Source organism: Acipenser ruthenus, chromosome 23 (genome assembly GCF_902713425.1).
Source record: "Acipenser ruthenus chromosome 23, fAciRut3.2 maternal haplotype, whole genome shotgun sequence".
NCBI classification, from domain to species: Eukaryota; Metazoa; Chordata; class Actinopteri; order Acipenseriformes; family Acipenseridae; genus Acipenser; species Acipenser ruthenus.
This window is the reverse complement of record NC_081211.1, coordinates 10726557-10734056: the sequence shown is the minus strand read 5'-3', so window position 1 is coordinate 10734056 and position 7500 is coordinate 10726557. Positions and strand designations below refer to the sequence as shown.

Here is a 7500-nt window from a genome sequence, read left to right as displayed (position 1 = left end):
CAGGCCACAGAGGTTAGAGCACCGAATGCTAACCACTAGACGACCCGGAATGTTGAGCTATTTGATTTTTTCTTTCTTTATCTTTTTCTTTTTCTTTCTTTCTTTCTTTCTTTCTTTCTTTCTTTCTTTCTTTCTTTCTTTCTTTCTTTCTTTCTTTCTTTCTTTCTTTCTTTTTTAACCTTTCCCATTTTGGAAAAAATGCAAAAATAAAACCTTCCCTGGAAGTGAATCAAACCAGGCCACAGAGGTTAGAGCACCGAATGCTAACCACTAGACGACCCGGAATGTTGAGCTATTTGATTTTTTCTTTCTTTATCTTTTTCTTTTTCTTTCTTTCTTTATTTCTTTCTTTCTTTCTTTCTTTTCTTTTTTTTCTTTTTTTATTCTTTCTGTATATCTTTTTTTCTGCCCAAGTAAGCGTTTTTATTTAATGAGCCCGGATAGCTCAGTCGGTAGAGCATCAGACTTTTAATCTGAGGGTCCAGGGTTCAAGTCCCTGTTTGGGCGAGGCTATTTTTTTTAACCTTCCCCACTTTGTTGGAGAAAATGCAAAAAAAAACCTTCCCTGGAAGTGAATCAAACCAGTCCACAGCGGTCAGAGCACCGAATGCTAACCACTAGACGACCAGGAATGTTGAGCTGTTTGATTTTTTCTTTCTTTATCTTTTTCTTTTTCTTTCTTTCTTTCTTTCTTTCTTTCTTTCTTTCTTTTTTACCCTTTCCCAATTTTGGAAAAAATGCAAAAAAAAAAACCCTTCCCTGGAACTGAATCAAACCAGGCCACAGAGGTTAGAGCACCGAATGCTAACCACTAGACGACCCGGAATGTTGAGCTATTTGATTTTTTCTTTCTTTTTCTTTTTCTTTTTCTTTCTTTCTTTCTTTCTTTCTTTCTTTCTTTCTTTCTTTCTTTCTTTCTTTCTTTCTTTCTTTCTTTCTTTCTTTTTTAACCTTTCCCATTTTGGAAAAAATGCAAAAATAAAACCTTCCCTGGAAGTGAATCAAACCAGGCCACAGAGGTTAGAGCACCGAATGCTACCACTAGACGACCCGGAATGTTGAGCTATTTGATTTTTTCTTTCTTTATCTTTTTCTTTTTCTTTCTTTCTTTATTTCTTTCTTTCTTTCTTTTCTTTTTTTTCTTTTTTTATTCTTTCTGTATATCTTTTTTTCTGCCCAAGTAAGCGTTTTTTATTTAATGAGCCCGGATAGCTCAGTCGGTAGAGCATCAGACTTTTAATCTGAGGGTCCAGGGTTCAAGTCCCTGTTTGGGCGAGGCTATTTTTTTTAACCTTCCCCACTTTGTTGGAGAAAATGCAAAAAAAAAACCTTCCCTGGAAGTGAATCAAAACCAGTCCACAGCGGTCAGAGCACCGAATGCTAACCACTAGACGACCAGGAATGTTGAGCTGTTTGATTTTTTCTTTCTTTATCTTTTTCATTTTCTTTCTTTCTTTCTTTCTTTCTTTCTTTCTTTCTTTCTTTCTTTTTTACCCTTTCCCAATTTTGGAAAAAATGCAAAAAATAAAACCTTCCCTGGAAGTGAATCAAACCAGGCCACAGAGGTTAGAGCACCGAATGCTAACCACTAGACGACCCGGAATGTTGAGCTATTTGATTTTTTCTTTCTTTATCTTTTTCTTTTTCTTTCTTTCTTTCTTTCTTTCTTTCTTTCCTTTCTTTCTTTCTTTCTTTCTTTCTTTCTTTCTTTTTTTTTTTAACCTTTCCCATTTTGGAAAAAATGCAAAAATAAAACCTTCCCTGGAAGTGAATCAAACCAGGCCACAGAGGTTAGAGCACCGAATGCTAACCACTAGACGACCCGGAATGTTGAGCTATTTGATTTTTTCTTTCTTTATCTTTTTCTTTTTCTTTCTTTCTTTATTTCTTTTTCTTTCTTTTCTTTTTTTTCTTTTTTTATTCTTTCTGTATATCTTTTTTTCTGCCCAAGTAAGCGTTTTTATTTAATGAGCCCGGATAGCTCAGTCGGTAGAGCATCAGACTTTTAATCTGAGGGTCCAGGGTTCAAGTCCCTGTTTGGGCGAGGCTATTTTTTTTAACCTTCCCCACTTTGTTGGAGAAAATGCAAAAAAAAAAACCTTCCCTGGAAGTGAATCAAACCAGTCCACAGCGGTCAGAGCACCGAATGCTAACCACTAGACGACCAGGAATGTTGAGCTGTTTGATTTTTTCTTTCTTTATCTTTTTCTTTTTCTTTCTTTCTTTCTTTCTTTCTTTCTTTCTTTCTTTTTTACCCTTTCCCAATTTTGGAAAAAATGCAAAAAAAAAAACCCTTCCCTGGAACTGAATCAAACCAGGCCACAGAGGTTAGAGCACCGAATGCTAACCACTAGACGACCCGGAATGTTGAGCTATTTGATTTTTTCTTTCTTTATCTTTTTCTTTTTCTTTCTTTCTTTCTTTCTTTCTTTCTTTCTTTCTTTCTTTCTTTCTTTCTTTCTTTCTTTCTTTCTTTCTTTTTTAACCTTTCCCATTTTGGAAAAAATGCAAAAATAAAACCTTCCCTGGAAGTGAATCAAACCAGGCCACAGAGGTTAGAGCACCGAATGCTAACCACTAGACGACCCGGAATGTTGAGCTATTTGATTTTTTCTTTCTTTATCTTTTTCTTTTTCTTTCTTTCTTTATTTCTTTCTTTCTTTCTTTTCTTTTTTTTCTTTTTTTATTCTTTCTGTATATCTTTTTTTCTGCCCAAGTAAGCGTTTTTATTTAATGAGCCCGGATAGCTCAGTCGGTAGAGCATCAGACTTTTAATCTGAGGGTCCAGGGTTCAAGTCCCTGTTTGGGCGAGGCTATTTTTTTTTAACCTTCCCCACTTTGTTGGAGAAAATGCAAAAAAAAAACCTTCCCTGGAAGTGAATCAAACCAGTCCACAGCGGTCAGAGCACCGAATGCTAACCACTAGACGACCAGGAATGTTGAGCTGTTTGATTTTTTCTTTCTTTATCTTTTTCTTTTTCTTTCTTTCTTTCTTTCTTTCTTTCTTTCTTTCTTTCTTTCTTTTTTACCCTTTCCCAATTTTGGAAAAAATGCAAAAAAAAAAACCCTTCCCTGGAACTGAATCAAACCAGGCCACAGAGGTTAGAGCACCGAATGCTAACCACTAGACGACCCGGAATGTTGAGCTATTTGATTTTTTCTTTCTTTATCTTTTTCTTTTTCTTTCTTTCTTTCTTTCTTTCTTTCTTTCTTTCTTTCTTTCTTTCTTTCTTCTTTCTTTCTTTCTTTCTTTCTTTTTTAACCTTTCCCATTTTGGAAAAAATGCAAAAATAAAACCTTCCCTGGAAGTGAATCAAACCAGGCCACAGAGGTTAGAGCACCGAATGCTAACCACTAGACGACCCGGAATGTTGAGCTATTTGATTTTTTCTTTCTTTATCTTTTTCTTTTTCTTTCTTTCTTTATTTCTTTCTTTCTTTCTTTTCTTTTTTTTCTTTTTTTATTCTTTCTGTATATCTTTTTTTCTGCCCAAGTAAGCGTTTTTATTTAATGAGCCCGGATAGCTCAGTCGGTAGAGCATCAGACTTTTAATCTGAGGGTCCAGGGTTCAAGTCCCTGTTTGGGCGAGGCTATTTTTTTTAACCTTCCCCACTTTGTTGGAGAAAATGCAAAAAAAAAAACCTTCCCTGGAAGTGAATCAAACCAGTCCACAGCGGTCAGAGCACCGAATGCTAACCACTAGACGACCAGGAATGTTGAGCTGTTTGATTTTTTCTTTCTTTATCTTTTTCTTTTTCTTTCTTTCTTTCTTTCTTTCTTTCTTTCTTTCTTTTTTACCCTTTCCCAATTTTGGAAAAAATGCAAAAAAAAAAACCCTTCCCTGGAACTGAATCAAACCAGGCCACAGAGGTTAGAGCACCGAATGCTAACCACTAGACGACCCGGAATGTTGAGCTATTTGATTTTTTCTTTCTTTATCTTTTTCTTTTTCTTTCTTTCTTTCTTTCTTTCTTTCTTTCTTTCTTTCTTTCTTTCTTTCTTTCTTTCTTTCTTTCTTTCTTTCTTTTTTAACCTTTCCCATTTTGGAAAAAATGCAAAAATAAAACCTTCCCTGGAAGTGAATCAACCAGGCCACAGAGGTTAGAGCACCGAATGCTAACCACTAGACGACCCGGAATGTTGAGCTATTTGATTTTTTCTTTCTTTATCTTTTTCTTTTTCTTTCTTTCTTTATTTCTTTCTTTCTTTCTTTTCTTTTTTTTCTTTTTTTATTCTTTCTGTATATCTTTTTTTCTGCCCAAGTAAGCGTTTTTATTTAATGAGCCCGGATAGCTCAGTCGGTAGAGCATCAGACTTTTAATCTGAGGGTCCAGGGTTCAAGTCCCTGTTTGGGCGAAGCTATTTTTTTTAACCTTCCCCACTTTGTTGGAGAAAATGCAAAAAAAAAACCTTCCCTGGAAGTGAATCAAACCAGTCCAGAGCGGTCAGAGCACCGAATGCTAACCACTAGACGACCAGGAATGTTGAGCTGTTTGATTTTTTCTTTCTTTATCTTTTTCATTTTCTTTCTTTCTTTCTTTCTTTCTTTCTTTCTTTCTTTCTTTCTTTCTTTCTTTTTTACCCTTTCCCAATTTTGGAAAAAATGCAAAAAATAAAACCTTCCCTGGAAGTGAATCAAACCAGGCCACAGAGGTTAGAGCACCGAATGCTAACCACTAGACGACCGGAATGTTGAGCTATTTGATTTTTTCTTTCTTTATCTTTTTCTTTTTCTTTCTTTCTTTCTTTCTTTCTTTCTTTCTTTCTTTCTTTCTTTCTTTCTTTCTTTCTTTCTTTCTTTCTTTCTTTCTTTCTTTTTTAACCTTTCCCATTTTGGAAAAAATGCAAAAATAAAACCTTCCCTGGAAGTGAATCAAACCAGGCCACAGAGGTTAGAGCACCGAATGCTAACCACTAGACGACCCGGAATGTTGAGCTATTTGATTTTTTCTTTCTTTATCTTTTTCTTTTTCTTTCTTTCTTTCTTTATTTCTTTCTTTCTTTTCTTTTTTCTTTTTTTATTCTTTCTGTATATCTTTTTTTCTGCCCAAGTAAGCGTTTTTATTTAATGAGCCCGGATAGCTCAGTCGGTAGAGCATCAGACTTTTAATCTGAGGGTCCAGGGTTCAAGTCCCTGTTTGGGCGAGGCTATTTTTTTTAACCTTCCCCACTTTGTTGGAGAAAATGCAAAAAAAAAACCTTCCCTGGAAGTGAATCAAACCAGTCCACAGCGGTCAGAGCACCGAATGCTAACCACTAGACGACCAGGAATGTTGAGCTGTTTGATTTTTTCTTTCTTTATCTTTTTCTTTTTCTTTCTTTCTTTCTTTCTTTCTTTCTTTCTTTCTTTTTTACCTTTCCCAATTTTGGAAAAAATGCAAAAAAAAAAAACCTTCCCTGGAACTGAATCAAACCAGGCCACAGAGGTTAGAGCACCGAATGCTAACCACTAGACGACCCGGAATGTTGAGCTATTTGATTTTTTTCTTTCTTTATCTTTTTCTTTTTCTTTCTTTCTTTCTTTCTTTCTTTCTTTCTTTCTTTCTTTCTTTCTTTCTTTCTTTCTTTCTTTCTTTCTTTTTTAACCTTTCCCATTTTGGAAAAAATGCAAAAATAAAACCTTCCCTGGAAGTGAATCAAACCAGGCCACAGAGGTTAGAGCACCGAATGCTAACCACTAGACGACCCGGAATGTTGAGCTATTTGATTTTTTCTTTCTTTATCTTTTTCTTTTTCTTTCTTTCTTTATTTCTTTCTTTCTTTCTTTTCTTTTTTTTCTTTTTTTATTCTTTCTGTATATCTTTTTTTCTGCCCAAGTAAGCGTTTTTTATTTAATGAGCCCGGATAGCTCAGTCGGTAGAGCATCAGACTTTTAATCTGAGGGTCCAGGGTTCAAGTCCCTGTTTGGGCGAGGCTATTTTTTTTAACCTTCCCCACTTTGTTGGAGAAAATGCAAAAAAAAAACCTTCCCTGGAAGTGAATCAAACCAGTCCACAGCGGTCAGAGCACCGAATGCTAACCACTAGACGACCAGGAATGTTGAGCTGTTTGATTTTTTCTTTCTTTAACTTTTTCTTTTTCTTTCTTTCTTTCTTTCTTTCTTTCTTTCTTTCTTTTTTACCCTTTCCCAATTTTGGAAAAAATGCAAAAAAAAAAACCCTTCCCTGGAACTGAATCAAACCAGGCCACAGAGGTTAGAGCACCGAATGCTAACCACTAGACGACCCGGAATGTTGAGCTATTTGATTTTTTCTTTCTTTATCTTTTTCTTTTTCTTTCTTTCTTTCTTTCTTTCTTTCTTTCTTTCTTTCTTTCTTTCTTTCTTTCTTTCTTTCTTTCTTTCTTTCTTTCTTTCTTTCTTTTTTAACCTTTCCCATTTTGGAAAAAATGCAAAAATAAAACCTTCCCTGGAAGTGAATCAAACCAGGCCACAGAGGTTAGAGCACCGAATGCTAACCACTAGACGACCCGGAATGTTGAGCTATTTGATTTTTTCTTTCTTTATCTTTTTCTTTTTCTTTCTTTCTTTATTTCTTTCTTTCTTTCTTTTCTTTTTTTTCTTTTTTTATTCTTTCTGTATATCTTTTTTTCTGCCCAAGTAAGCGTTTTTATTTAATGAGCCCGGATAGCTCAGTCGGTAGAGCATCAGACTTTTAATCTGAGGGTCCAGGGTTCAAGTCCCTGTTTGGGCGAAGCTATTTTTTTTAACCTTCCCCACTTTGTTGGAGAAAATGCAAAAAAAAAACCTTCCCTGGAAGTGAATCAAACCAGTCCAGAGCGGTCAGAGCACCGAATGCTAACCACTAGACGACCAGGAATGTTGAGCTGTTTGATTTTTTCTTTCTTTATCTTTTTCATTTTCTTTCTTTCTTTCTTTCTTTCTTTCTTTCTTTCTTTCTTTCTTTCTTTTTTACCCTTTCCCAATTTTGGAAAAAATGCAAAAAAATAAAACCTTCCCTGGAAGTGAATCAAACCAGGCCACAGAGGTTAGAGCACCGAATGCTAACCACTAGACGGACCCGGAATGTTGAGCTATTTGATTTTTTCTTTCTTTATCTTTTTCTTTTTCTTTCTTTCTTTCTTTCTTTCTTTCTTTCTTTCTTTCTTTCTTTCTTTCTTTCTTTCTTTCTTTCTTTCTTTCTTTTTTAACCTTTCCCATTTTGGAAAAAATGCAAAAATAAAACCTTCCCTGGAAGTGAATCAAACCAGGCCTCAGAGGTTAGAGCACCGAATGCTAACCACTAGACGACCCGGAATGTTGAGCTATTTGATTTTTTCTTTCTTTATCTTTTTCTTTTTCTTTCTTTCTTTCTTTATTTCTTTCTTTCTTTTCTTTTTTCTTTTTTTATTCTTTCTGTATATCTTTTTTTCTGCCCAAGTAAGCGTTTTTATTTAATGAGCCCGGATAGCTCAGTCGGTAGAGCATCAGACTTTTAATCTGAGGGTCCAGGGTTCAAGTCCCTGTTTGGGCGAGGCTATTTTTTTTAACCTTCCCCACTT

The 7500-nt window shown here is 35.2% G+C and overlaps 10 non-coding genes across 10 annotated transcripts; all 10 read left to right on the top strand.

Moving 5' to 3' along the window:
- Positions 1-434: 434 nt before the first annotated feature.
- On the top strand, positions 435-507 carry trnak-uuu (transfer RNA lysine (anticodon UUU)). Its single transcript has one exon. It is a non-coding gene; the product is annotated as a tRNA-Lys (tRNA).
- A 695-nt stretch (positions 508-1202) lies between these two features.
- On the top strand, positions 1203-1275 carry trnak-uuu (transfer RNA lysine (anticodon UUU)). The gene has a single exon. It is a non-coding gene; the product is annotated as a tRNA-Lys (tRNA).
- Positions 1276-1971: 696 nt separating this feature from the next.
- On the top strand, positions 1972-2044 carry trnak-uuu (transfer RNA lysine (anticodon UUU)). The gene has a single exon. It is a non-coding gene; the product is annotated as a tRNA-Lys (tRNA).
- A 693-nt stretch (positions 2045-2737) lies between these two features.
- On the top strand, positions 2738-2810 carry trnak-uuu (transfer RNA lysine (anticodon UUU)). Its single transcript has one exon. It is a non-coding gene; the product is annotated as a tRNA-Lys (tRNA).
- Positions 2811-3514: 704 nt separating this feature from the next.
- Positions 3515-3587, top strand: trnak-uuu (transfer RNA lysine (anticodon UUU)). Its single transcript has one exon. It is a non-coding gene; the product is annotated as a tRNA-Lys (tRNA).
- Positions 3588-4283: 696 nt separating this feature from the next.
- Positions 4284-4356, top strand: trnak-uuu (transfer RNA lysine (anticodon UUU)). Its single transcript has one exon. It is a non-coding gene; the product is annotated as a tRNA-Lys (tRNA).
- A 716-nt stretch (positions 4357-5072) lies between these two features.
- trnak-uuu (transfer RNA lysine (anticodon UUU)) lies at positions 5073-5145 on the top strand. Its single transcript has one exon. It is a non-coding gene; the product is annotated as a tRNA-Lys (tRNA).
- A 693-nt stretch (positions 5146-5838) lies between these two features.
- On the top strand, positions 5839-5911 carry trnak-uuu (transfer RNA lysine (anticodon UUU)). Its single transcript has one exon. It is a non-coding gene; the product is annotated as a tRNA-Lys (tRNA).
- Positions 5912-6619: 708 nt separating this feature from the next.
- trnak-uuu (transfer RNA lysine (anticodon UUU)) lies at positions 6620-6692 on the top strand. Its single transcript has one exon. It is a non-coding gene; the product is annotated as a tRNA-Lys (tRNA).
- Positions 6693-7399: 707 nt separating this feature from the next.
- trnak-uuu (transfer RNA lysine (anticodon UUU)) lies at positions 7400-7472 on the top strand. Its single transcript has one exon. It is a non-coding gene; the product is annotated as a tRNA-Lys (tRNA).
- The last annotated feature ends 28 nt before the right edge of the window (positions 7473-7500 follow it).